This window comes from Notamacropus eugenii, chromosome X, assembly GCF_028372415.1.
Source record: "Notamacropus eugenii isolate mMacEug1 chromosome X, mMacEug1.pri_v2, whole genome shotgun sequence".
In the NCBI taxonomy this organism is placed as follows: Eukaryota; Metazoa; Chordata; class Mammalia; order Diprotodontia; family Macropodidae; genus Notamacropus; species Notamacropus eugenii.
In genome coordinates this window covers 57392063-57405615 of record NC_092879.1, presented here as the reverse complement: position 1 = coordinate 57405615, position 13553 = coordinate 57392063, and the positions used below count along the sequence as shown (strand labels likewise).

Below are 13553 nucleotides of genomic sequence, written 5' to 3'. Positions count from 1 at the left end.
ATGTGACCTTGGGCAAGTCACTTAACCCCAATTGCCTCATCCTGGGTCATCTCCAGTCATCCTGATGAATATCTGGTCACTGAATTCAGATGGCTCTGGAGGAGAAATGAGGCTGGTGACCTGTACAGCCCTCCCTCACTCAAAAAAAGAAATCAAAGTCAAGTGCAAGTCATGTCATCATTTCTCTGATGGCATGGTCTTCGGCAACGAAGGATGAACACACACAATTGTCAAGAAAGGAAGAAGCCACAGATTGAGGAGAGAAAGAAGGGGGGAAATAGAATCAAAGAAAAAAATGGCAGAGATGTTGACACCTGGGAAACAGAGAGGCACAGAATCACAGACCAAAAAATGAGAGAACAATATACACAGCCACTGAGACAGACGGACAGACAGACTTTCATAAAGTAACATCCCCATCTTGTGGTTTCTCAGGATATTGTATATGAAGATCCAAAATTCTACTCTGTGTTTTCATAACTCTAGGCATAAAACGGGTTATCAGTTCCTGAGACTTGTCCTGTCTGCTGAAGAACAAAGGATTACAAAGTTCATGGCCTGTTGTAACTTGTCTTTATTTTTTCCTTAAATTATTACAATTAGACTTCCTTACCTCAATATTATGCCTCTGGCTCCTCACATGACTCAAATCCCCCAAATTAAAATCTTTCAAATATACTCTATTTCATTCCTCTCTCATTTCCTACTGATCTCTCTCCAAAAATTCTTTTATTTTTAAAATAAGCTTACTTTTATATACATTTATAATGTTCCTCCCACTGCCCTCTTCAACTGAACAACAAAAATATCTCCCTCATCCCCCGAAAAAATTGCCATCCTAAACATAAATAGTTCAGCAAAACAAATTCCGACAATAGCCATGCTCCTAAAATGTGGGTTCCTCTCTGCATTTCAAATTCCTTACCCCTCTGGCAGAAAGTGAGTGGAGTATTTCACCTTCACTCTTGAGGACTCATGTTTTATCATTGTACTGATCAGAGTTCTTAAGTCTTTCAAAGTTATTTTTCTCTACAACATTGGGGTCATATAAATTGATCTCCTGGTTCTGATTAATTTGCTTTGTATCAGTTCACAGAAGTCTTCTCAGTTTGCTCTAAAACTGTTCATTTCATCATTTCTTACAGTATAATATTACATTCATATACCATAATTTGTTTAGCCATTCATCCCCTGACAGGTCACCATTTTAATTTTCAATTTTTGACTATTATGTAAAGAGCTTACGTTAATATTTTTGTACATATAAGTAATTTTCCTTTCTTCCCTTTGGGGTATATGCCTACTAGTAGAACAGCTGGGTCAAATGGTATATAGAGTTTGGTAACTTTTGAGGCATAGTTCCAAACTGATTTCCAGAATGGCTGGACCAATTCACAACTCCACCAACAGTACACCAAAGTGCCTTGGCTTCTCCTACATTTTTCATTTTCCCTTTCTGTCACCTTTGTCAGTCTGATAGGCATCAGATAGAATCCCAAGGTTACTCTAACTTGATTTTTCTAACTGTTAATGATTTAAAGTATTTTATTCATATGGCTATTGATTGATTTCTCCTTTTGAAAACTGTCCATTCATAGCCTCTTGGCTATTCCTCTTTTGGTGAATGGATCTTAGTCAGAAATTTCCATCAGTTTCTCCTATATCTTAAATATGAGACTTTTATCGGAGAAAATTGCTGCAAAAAATTTTTCCCAATTATCTTTTCCCTTCTGACTTAAACAACATTAGATTTTTGTGCAAAATATTTTAAATTTTATATAATTAAAATGGTCCACATTCTCTCGTGTGTTCTTCTTTATCACTTGTTTAGTTACCAACTTTTCTCTCATCCATGGATCCAAAAGATAATTTCATCTTTGCTCCTCTAGTTTGTTGATGATGTGACCTTTTATGTCTAAGTCATGTATTCATTTGGAATATCTATGTGAAGTATTGGTCTAAACCTAATTTGTGCCAGATTATTGTCCACTTTTCCTAGTAGTTTTTATCAAATAGTGAGTCCTTCCCACATTAACAGACCTTTGGGTTTATCAAACACTAGGTTATTGTGTTTGTTTGCTTCTGTATGTTTTGTACCAAAGCTATTCCATCAATTGACCTCTCAATCTGTTAACTAGCACCAAATCTTTTCAAACTGCCTTTCAAGCCCTACAACCTGAGATCTGGAACTTAAGAGACTCCCTTTCATTTCACTTTTTATTTTTCATTATTACTCCTGAGAACCTTTTGTTCCTCCATATGAATTGGTATTATACTTTCTAGCTATATAAAATATTCCTTTGGTAGTGATTGGTACAGCACTGAATAAGTAAATTAAATTAGATAGCAATACATTTTTATTACATTGCCTCAAATTACCCATGAGCAATTAATGTTTCTACAATTATTTAGGTCTGTCTTTATTTCTGCAGAGTGTTATATATAATTAGATTCATATAGTTCCTGGGCACATCTTGGTAGGGACATGCTTACAGTTGTTTTGAATAGAATTTTTCTATCCAGCTCTTCCTACTGAGTTTTGTTGATAATATACAAGAACCTGATAGTTCATGAGAATGAGTTTGTGAATTTGCTGGATTTATTAACTGGTTCAATTAGTTTTTTGGTTGACTCTTTCAAGTAAATCATATAATCATCAAAAAGCAATAATTTTGTTTTCTCTTTCTCTAGCTTTCTCCCTCTTTTTCTCTTTCTTATCTTACTGCCCTAGCTAGGATTTCTAGAACTGCATAAATCAGCAATGATAATAATGAGCATACTTGCTTTACCTATGATTTGACTAGAAAGGTCTCTAGCTTTTTTCTATTACATATAATGTTTGCTCTTGGATTTAGATGAATACTATTTACTATATTAAGGAAATGTTAATTTATTCTTATGATTTCTAGAGTTAATAGAAACAGGTGCTAAATTTTGTCAAAAGTATATAAAGATAAGATTTATATAAATTTATATATATTTATATTATATAAACATAAGATTTTTATTATATTATTAACATGGTTTATCCTTATGTTGAACCAACCCTGAATTTCTCATACAAACTTAATCTGATATAATCTTTCTAAAATGTTGCTGTAACCTCTTTGCTAATATTTTATTTAAAATGTTTATACCAATATTTATTAGAGATATTGGTCTTTTAGATATTTTCTTTCTTTGTTTTCTCTCTCCCTGGTTTAGGTATCAAGACCATATTGGTATTCTAGAAAGAGATTGGAAGAATATCTCCTTTTCATATTACTGCAAAAATTTATGTAATATTCAAATTAATTTTCTGTGAATGCCTGAGAGAATTCAATTGTAAATAAATCTGGCCCTGAAATTTTTTGCCTGATTTCTTTTTCTGATATTGAGTTACTTAAGTAGTCTATTTTTCTTTTGTTAACCTATTTGATATTTTTGTATGTATTCACCTATTTCCTCCAAGTTATCAGATTTGTTAGCATATGACCAGGCAAAAGTTTCATACTTTCCTTTATTTCTTTAGTTGCTGTGAATTCTCCCTTTTTCATTTCTGATATGAATAATTTGGTTTTTATTTTTTTAAATCATATTAGCTAACTATCGTATTAATTATTTTCAAGAAAACAACTCCTAGTTTGTCAATTCAATGGTCTTTTTGCTTTCAATCTGATTAATCTCTATACTTTTCAGATGTTCTGCTTTGTTACTCTTTTGGGGATTTCTGATTTATTACTGTTCAAATTTTTAGGTGTGTGCCCAGTTCACTGATTTATTCTTTCTCGTATTGATGAAAGCATTTTTTTGAGATAGAAATTGTCCCCTAACAACTGCTTTAACTACATCCCATTAGTTTTATCTAAAATCATGAGTGCTACCCCTACTTTTCTAAGTTCAACTGAAATATAATAGGTTTTGCTTTAGCCTCTCATTTTAACTTTATGTGCATCCATATGTTTCAAGTACATTTCTTGTAAACAACGTATTGTCAAGTTCTGTTTTCCAATCTATTCTTCTATACTCTTCCTTTTTGTTGGGTAAGTTCATGTTCAGGATCACAGATTGTTTAATGTGTACTTCTCTCCAATTTATCCTCTAATACCTTTTCCTTTCTTTGTTCCCACTCCTCTCCCCTTACAAATAAGTAGATCTGATGGGTATGAGGTAGAACCTCAAAATTGCTTTAATGTCCATTTCCCTGATTATAAGTGATTTAGGGCATTTTTCATATGACTACTAATGGTTTGGGTGTTCTCTTTTGAAAATCCTTTGAGCATTTATCAACTGGGGAATGCTCTAATTCTTACCAATTTGATTCAGTTCCTTATAGATCTCAGAAAAAAAAACTTTTATCAGACAAATTTGATATAATTTCTCCCCTCCTCCTAGTTAACTGTTTCCCTTCTGATCTTAGTTGCACTGATTTTCTTTATGGAAAGCTTTTTTAATTTTATGTATTCAAAATTGTTCACTTTCTCTTCTGTGATCCTATGTCTTATTTTGCTATGAACTGTTCCCCCATCCGCATCTGAAAGGTAAGAAATGTGAATACAAGAAATTATACCTATCAGGTTGCCAAATATAACAAAAAAGGAAAATGATAATTTCTGGAAGGGCTGTGAGAAAACAAGCAAATAACAGGTTGAACTGTGAAATGGTCCAGCAATTCTGGAAACCGATTTGGAACTACGCCCCTTTGATCCTGAGATGCCACTGCTAGGCTAATACTCCAAAGAGATTCAAAGAAAGAGGTAAAGGACCCATATATCTAAAAATATTTATCATGGATCATTTTGTAGCAACAAAAGAAAGGAGATACTCATCTACTGGGGAATGGCTAAACAAATTATGGTCTAGGGATATAATGGAATATCATTGTGCCCTAAGAAATGATGAAAGGGGCAGTTTCAGAAAATCTTGGTTAGACCCGTATGAACTGATAAAGACCAAGGTGAATATAACTAGAAGAACTATTGATATAATAACACTACAAAGAAAAATGACTTTAAAAAACCTGAAAATTTTGATAAATGTGGTAACTAATGTTGACTCTATTAGATTGAAGATGAAATGTTACCCACCTCCTTACAGAAGGGTGATAGCCTCAAAATGCAGAATAAGGCATACTTTTTAGATATGCCCAATGTGAAAACTTGCTTTGCTAAATTGCACATATTTGTGACAGAGGTTTTCTTTTTCTTCAGTGGGGGGAAGGAGGTAGATGGGAAGGGAAAGGAAGAGAAAAAATGCTTGTCAATTAAAAAATGAAAAAAATTCATAGTCCTAAGAATTTTTCATTTCATCCTTGTAGTAAAACAAAGTTCAAATGATCACAAGTCTATAAAAGACAAATTTGCATTTTGTCCACAGACTGAAAGGTCAGAAAGACCTGAACTGAAGACCTGCCTCTGGCACACACTAGCTGGGTATACTTGGGCAAGTCACTTCATCTGATTCCCTGAGGTCTATGTTACGGATGACTTGCCAAACTACAAAGAGAGAGGACGTTTCCAGTCAGCCAATACGCATTTGTTAAACACTGACTATGTGCCTAGCTTTGTGTTATGTGCTGGGGATACAAAGAAATGCAAATAGATGGTCCTTCTCCTGAAAGAGCTCGCATTCTAATTAAGACAACATGCAAACAATTACCTATGTACAAGATACAGACATCTCAGAGAGAAGGCACCAGCAGTGGAAGGGACCAGGAAAGAACTCTGACAGAAGATGGAATCGGAGCTTTTCACACTGATGAAATCATAGATCTAGGCCAAAAAGGAAAAAAACCTACAGAATCAATAATAAAATGTCTAATACAAATATTTCCAATGTAATTATCAATATTGTTTTAACTGGGTAGCAATATGTCAAGGAATCCACACTTGGGCAAAGTCATGTTTGTATTATAGATTGGATTACATTTAACTACAAGTTCCAAATGATTCTGTGATGAAAAAGCTACCAAATGGAAGAATTTCAAAGAGCCTTTCATTAGATGTTTTATCTATAATCAATTTTGTATGATACCTCAAAGAAAAGAGTATGAAGCTATGTACTTGTGCGAAAAAACAAAGAGCCTCACATGAGAGCCCAGGGTGTGATTGCCTGAACTGTTCAATGAACACAAACAAACCAACTTTTAATAAATGGTGTGTGAATTACCAAGTTGACATTTGCTTTCAGTTGAGGTATTCAGGGGTCCTTTGCCCAGCTGCGGCCCGTGGCAATGAGCCTCTTGCTTTATTGTTTGCACATGCTCCTGCCGAGGTGGGGCAACTCCCTGGGCCAAATAACCCAGTTGCAAGGAGAGCTGAGAGCTCCTCTCCTGGTTTCACGTTGGCTTGCTCAATGACCATGGGCTATGCAGTGACAAACGAGTATACTCACAGAGTTTTTACAACTGTAAAAAGGGGCAAATTAGAGGAGCTCAGTGCTCCACGTGGCAAATTTTCTAACCAAATCAAAATAGGAAATCACAAATAATCACCATCAGGGATTTTGAGCAGTTTTGTATTGTTCTCTCAGTCTGTCCATTTGCTTCTCATATACACGTTCACTGACAGTAATTCAACAGAATCTCCTTCATTTTCCAACCTGAAAAACAAACTCCTCTAAAAATAAAATCCAATGACACTAAAACTTGTTGATTTACAGATCTGTGATATTCCTGGTGTTCTAAGATTAAATTTATGCTCAGGAAGACCTTGTTCACAATTTCTTCTTATAAGGAACACAGGTGCTATGAGCATTTCTAATGAACTCTTACCAAAGAATCTAAAAAAAAATTGCTAAGGAGAAATCATTCTAAATAATTTCACATAACACTGCCGAGTATCTTCCAGTAAGATAGCTGATAAGAGGTCCAACATTTCTCTCTTCTTTATTCCTTCTCCTGATTGAGCAGAATTTAGTTCTGTAGAGAAGACGGCAGCTTACCTTCTCAGTGTAGGAATGGCCCACCCCACCATTTTCCCTCTTTTTGCTTCTGTTGCATGAAGGAGACAGAACTTCAAAGAAGAACTTTGAAAGAAAAAGAAACTGACAATTGTGAGGAATTATTTCAGCAACATGTCATAAAAGAGGGAAGACAAAAAAATGATTACTCATGTAATGACCAGCAAAAGCTATAAGAGCTTTTGATGGCAAGATAACATGAAGTCCAGAGCCACACACCTGGGAGAGCAAGACTACAATGGAATTCAGAGTGAAGTAGAAAAAATCATTTTAATCAAAATCTGTGTATAAACTGTGCTTAATGCTATCAATTAAGGATTAATGCTAGAAAGAATTAAATTGTAATCAGGAGCTTTTTTTCCCCAAACATAACCCTATCTCATGGGTTCTTAACTTTTTTTGTATTATGTATCCTTCTGGCAGTTTGGCAAAACCCATGAACTTCTCAGAATTATATTTTTAGATGTACAAAATAAAATACATAGAATTACAAAGGAAACCAATTATACTGACATACAGTTATCAAAATATAATTTTTTAAAGTTCATGGACCCCAGGTTAAGAATTTTGCTCTCTAAGAATTTTATAGTTTACTGTTCGAAGGCTTGCTATGATTAGCTATCTTAATAGGTTTTTAAAAATACCTTTTTAGTGTAATGAAAATGCAACACGAGCTGTATAAAAGTTTGTGCTTTGTAGCTCTGGAACCTATCACCACCTGGTGGCAGTATACCCCAATTGAAAGAAAAGTACCTAAGGATAGAAAGCAATGGCAAACATTAGTCCCCTTCTCTACAGAAAAACTAGAAATTACCTCAGAAAGGGGGGCTGCAGTGATTCAAAGATCTATGACGTTATCACCGTGGGCACTACAATGACAGAGATCACACGTCTTTTATTACATAACAGACTGCGTGTGTGCTGGACCAATCTGCTGATGAGCCAATTCTAGTCTCTCACTGGGCCTGTACACAATGCCCTTCCACTTTGGTAGCCCTGCTAATCCTTCTATTTGTATAGTCTTCAAGATCTCAGGATGAGGCACCAGACTTTGACAGAGATGGTCCAAATATCCTGCAATTCACTGTTCCCTGAGATCTAAGAAGTCTGTGCCACCCAGCACCTTCCACTGCCCCTGAGGGGGATTTCTCTTCTCCTAAAGAGAAAATTAAGTGACTGTTTTCCCAGTGGGTTTGCACCAAGCACTAGCAAACAATGGTTAAATGCAGAGGGCATAGCAATGTTTGAACTGTAATCTAATCTAGGAGCTCTTAACCTCTATTGTGTGATGGATCCCTTTGGTAGCCTGGAGAAGCCTATGGACCCCTTCTCAGAAGATCAATCATCTAGCATTTAGTAAGTGCCTACTATGTGTCAGGAACTGTGCTAAGCACTGGGAATACAGAGTCTCCACCTCCAAGGAGCTCACAAGCTAAAGGGGGAGACAACATGCAAACAGCTATGTACAAACAAGCAACAGACAGGATAAACAGAGGGAAGATACTATGATTATGGTGGATTGGGAAAGCCTTCTTGTAGAAGGTGGGATTTTGACTGGGATTGGAAAGCAACCAGGGAATCTAGGAGGTGGAGATGAGGAGGGAGAACATTCCAGGCATAGGAGACACTCTGCAAAAATGTCCAGGGAAGGGAGACAGAGTGTTGTGTGCAAGAAACAGTGAGGAGACCAGGGTCACAGAAGCACAGAGTACAGAGGGCTCAGGGAAAAGAGTGAGGTGTAAGAAGACTGGAAACGTAGGAAGGGACCAGGATATGAAAGGCTTTAGAAGCCAAACAGAATTTTACAATTTGATTCTGGAGGTAATGGGGAGCCCCTGGAATTTAAAGATTAGATGTATAAAATCAAATACATAGGATTACAAAGGAGACCAGTTCTATTGAAATGATTGTATTCTGAAGGACGTACTGTACGCTGGGAGAGCTGGCTGTGCGCCCCTGAACAGACTTCGGACATCCCTGAGTGGGTCTCTTTCTCTGAATGAGAACTGAGGAAGCAACTTAACCTTTTCAGAAGAAAATTGAGAAGTCATCAATAAAACCAGGTCTTCTTTTGAATTGGCTCATGGCAAATTCATCCTGCTTTATATTATCCATCCATAACATAGAAAAAAAATGACCAAGATGTTTCATATATTTTTCCACCCGTCTGTTTATCATATACTATCATACTACCACTGGCAGTAGGGCAGGCTCTCCCATTATCAAGCTCTATCAGCTCAAGCACTCAGCATTGTTAGGAGAATGAGCTCATGGCCTATTTCAGTTTTAAATTAACATTTGGCAGTCACCCTGGTAATCAAAACAAATGACTCAGTCGTTTAGAATAGATTTATTAGTTGTGTCCTTTTTTCCTTCCTACTTTTTTAACATCTCTGGAATATTTTGCCACAGGAGAGTAGAACTCCAGACTAACATGAATACATAAGCGCAATATTTGGAAGTGTTGCTATGGTGATGAGGTGACATGTGAATATCTAAGTCATCTCCAGTCTCTAACAAGAGGATTGGGAATGCAGACTGGTGGAAAGATGTATTATGGAATTCATGGCTCAGAGGCATTAGGAAACAGGTGCTGTCTGTGCTTTTCCCTTCATTGATTCACATACAGTACACCACAAAAATGTTGCAACAATTCACACGGACTCCTTTTTTCAACCCCTCAATCACCCTCCTCCAAGCACCACCATGCTTCAAAAAGCCTGTTACATTGGCAATGAGCTTAGGTTTTCTTGCTTTCCCAACGGGTGGGGGAGGGAGAATAGAATTCAGGACTGAATTGGATTGCACATAGTAGGGAGTTAACAAATATCTGTTAAAGTGAAAAGAAAAAAAAGTATAAGTTAGGGTTAAGGGAAAAGGGAATGTTCACACATTTTTCTAACCCAGAGGCAGGAAACCTCAAACCTCACAGGAAATGCATTTTCACATAGGTCAAAATGGGTCAAAGGATAATGGATTCCTTTTCAGATGAGGATGGTGGTGTTGTTATTCAATCATTTTAATTGTGTGCAACTCTTCATGACCCCAATTGGGGTTGTCTTGGAGTGATTTACCATTTCCTTCTCTAGCTTGTTTTACAGGTGAGGAACTGAAGCAAACAGGGTGAAGTAACTTGCCCAGGGTCACAAAGTTAGTAAGTACATGAGGTCAAATTTGAACTCAAGATCATTAGTCTTCCTGACTCCAGGCCCAGCACTGCAGTGCCACTTAGCTGCCCCATGAGGATGGTGACAGCCATGAACACGGTCCTCCTTCTTAACAATAGATCCCATTAAATCAAGAAGGCAGCTTAAATAGCTGCTCCCATTATTCTGGTTGTCTCAATAACCTAACCACAACGATGATAGGTTGGAGGTTGAATTCACTAGGTCAATGGTTTTTATGGATACTGGAGACAATTAACATGACTTCAAAGTGGCAGGCCTGGAGGAAGAGGGCCTGTCACATATCACCAAAGTGGTGCTTAAAGCTGAAAGACCTTTGGAGTGGCAGCCAAAATTGGACCAAGTCCTTAAGATGTTAACATCTATAGCAAGGCTCTAAGAAATTGTAATCAAATGTGCATTAATAGTTTCCCCTCCATTCACCTTCCTACAAGTTCAATGTAGACACTTGGGGCATTTCCAAATATGGGAAAATAATTGTCACATTTAAAAATAAACTGCCTTGCAATAGCTGAATAACATACACACATATCTAATAACAATATACACCCATGTCTCATAATAACATACATACATATCTAAGCTTAGTCACCCCAACAAATGCATTGTAACTTCCCCAAGGAACTCTGCTCATACTTTTCTTGTCTCCTTCAGCAAAGTGACAGGCCAATAATATTTTAAGGATCTGTGGTTTCATTTCCTTCCTCCACTGACAGGATCATGGCCCCAGCATGCTTTAGCACAGGGTTGTTCATGAATTACCATAAGAAATTTAAAAATTGTCATTAGTGGCCAAATCTCTTTAGACTCATGGAGGCTGGCGCTTCAATGGTAGACACTTTGTCCATTATCAGTCTCAGTACCTGAAGCTTTCCCAGCTTGGTAACACCTAACAAAGCTTGCACTCTGACAATCTAGCCTTCAAGAGCTTTCAAGAGTCACCTCGATATCTCCATGAGGCAATGAAGGCAAACTTGAATAGAGATGGCCAATCACTCAAAAAAGTTGGGGACAGGGACTGGACCATTTTTCTGCCAGTGCCAAGAATAGGGCTTTGCATATAGCAAACACTTAATATTTGCTGGCTGTACTTCCTTTCACATCAGTTTTTGACCTTTACAATTACACTGGCTACATAAGAATTTCCTATGTTTTTGACAATAATAATACTGTCACTGATAAAGCAGGTAGGTACATTCAGAAACCAAAGCATGCATTCCAACTAACCCTTGGCAACTACTTAAAAATACCACTGATTCAAAACCAACCAACCATAAGACCTGAATCACTTCTTAGAGCTTTTTAATTAAGGCTGACCTTTTTGCAACTGAATTTTCCTGGGAAAGGATGTAATCAATAGAAGGACTCCAGATGGAGAGAACAAGAATTGGAACAGTTTACCTCTCGTGGCCCCAGCCCTGACCATTCTACCCCCTCCTCCATTTCCATCTGCCAGTTTGGGGATAGAAGTGGGAGAGGAAGATGCTAGGAAGGAAAAAGATACAAAGAGAAAGATGCATACACTACACGTCACCAGAGCACTCTGCCACTGCATATCCACCTGTCCAGACTTAACCAAAGCAAACACTACTGGGAATTTCCCAAAATCCCTTACCCCATATCACCAGGTCCGTCTAATCTCTGGGTCCCTAGTCTAGCCTGTTCTGCCATCTGAGTCCCAGGTAAGTTTAGAGAATATACAGATCATAGAACACTAGTGCTGTAAGATGCTAGAGATGACCTTAGAAAGTCACCCAGTTCAACACCCTCATCTTATAGATGAGGAAACAAAGGCCCAAAGTCACACAGCTAGAACAGGAATGGCTCTTCTGGCTCCAACTCCACAGACTTTCCTCCCTACCATGCTGTTACAACACATGCAAAATCATTCTTTTAAAAGCCTATTGAGGGGCAGCTAGTTGGCACAGTGGATAAAGCACCAGCCCTGGAGTCAGGAGGATCTGAGTTCAAATCCAGCCTCAGACACTTGAGAGTTGGTGAGTGACCCTGGGCAAGTCACTTAACCCCAATTGTCTTGGGGAAAAAAAAGCCTACTGAAAAATTCATTTTCAAGAAACCACCATGTAATTTAGCCCATCATATAAAATACCCATAAGTCTCCTGTTCAACTACTTGTAATTCACCTTCCTAACCAAGACACCTAAACTATCCACTCCTCTAAAATATCAATACTTGTCCCCAGCTCCACAATGACATTTCTCTTTATGAGTTTTTGTACCTCTCTTCCCCAGGACCCTCTAAACGGCAAGAAACAAGGCAACTGAGGAAAGAAAAAAAAGCACAAAGCAGATATTTAAGGGAGACTACTGCTCCCATACCCAACAGTTCTCACTCAGGGGCTAATGAGGAATTCTTGCTTTTCTCTCGTCCATCATTTAACTTGTTCTTCCTGATCTCCAGGATCTCAACTGCAGTGACCAATGAGAACTGACTGACTCTGCTTCTCTTTATTATAATGCAGCATCTGCCTGTCCTTAGATTAGGCTGTAAATATTAGTTAACTTGTGACAGGTGTTTGTACACACAGATTTTCATTTTTTTAAAATAAATCTTGTTTGCTATCTTTTGTTTTTACATAACCTACATCTCCCAATATATCTAGCCTCCTCCCCCATCCCAGAGAGCCATCTCCTATAACAAAGAAAAAACAGCTCAACAAAACTAACCAATACATCCAAAACATCTGGCACAAGCAATGTTCCACACCCAGAGTCTCCCACCTCTTCCAACAAAGTGTGGAAGTGGCTTCTCCTATCTCTTCTTTGGAGCCATGTTTGCTCACTATAATTTCATGGCATTCAGTTTCAATGTTGCTCTTTCTATTTTACATTGCTTTAGTCATTATGTCTATTTTCCCCTCAGTTCTGCTTCCTTCACTTTGTTTCAGCTCATAAAGTCTTCTGTTTCTCTGTATTCATTCACATTCACCATTTTTTAGAGTGCAGCAATAGTCCATTGCATTCATGTACCACAACACGTTGGGCCAATCTCCAACTAATGGACATCTTTTCCCCTAGTTCTTTGCTACTACAGAAAATGTTGCAATATATATTTTAATAGATATGGAAGGGGGAGGCTCTTCTACCATTGACGTTCTTGAGGTATATGAGCAGTGAAATCTCTGAGTCAAAAAGTATGGATATTTTAATCATTTTTCTTCCCCTAATTTCAAACTGCTTTCCAAAATGGTTAGACCAATTATTATTTCACAGTTTCAATGGTGCATTAGTGGTCTAAGATTTCCACAACCCCTCTAGCACTGTCTTGTCAACCTGTGTGTGTTGATTTTCAACCTTCAGTGTGTTGCTCTAGTTTTTAGCAGACACAACACAAACATATCGACAATACTGTGTAAGTTAAAAAATCATGATGGAATTCAAAGCAGAAGTATACCAACTAAGCCACAAT

General features: G+C 37.4%; 1 protein-coding gene across 8 annotated transcripts in view; it reads right to left on the bottom strand.

Moving 5' to 3' along the window:
• Positions 1 to 13553, bottom strand: part of FHL1 (four and a half LIM domains 1) — a 98525-nt gene that overhangs the window by 60688 nt on the left and 24284 nt on the right. Inside the window, exons 3-4 of one of the 8 annotated variants that reach the window (XM_072626668.1) lie at positions 6473 to 6579; positions 5638 to 5750 (exon numbers count right to left, since the gene is read on the bottom strand). The exons of the other annotated variants lie outside the window; for them this stretch is intronic. The gene's annotated coding sequence lies outside the window, so the exon portion shown is untranslated. The remainder of the gene's footprint in view (positions 1 to 5637; positions 5751 to 6472; positions 6580 to 13553) is intronic. 8 annotated transcript variants of the gene reach the window in all.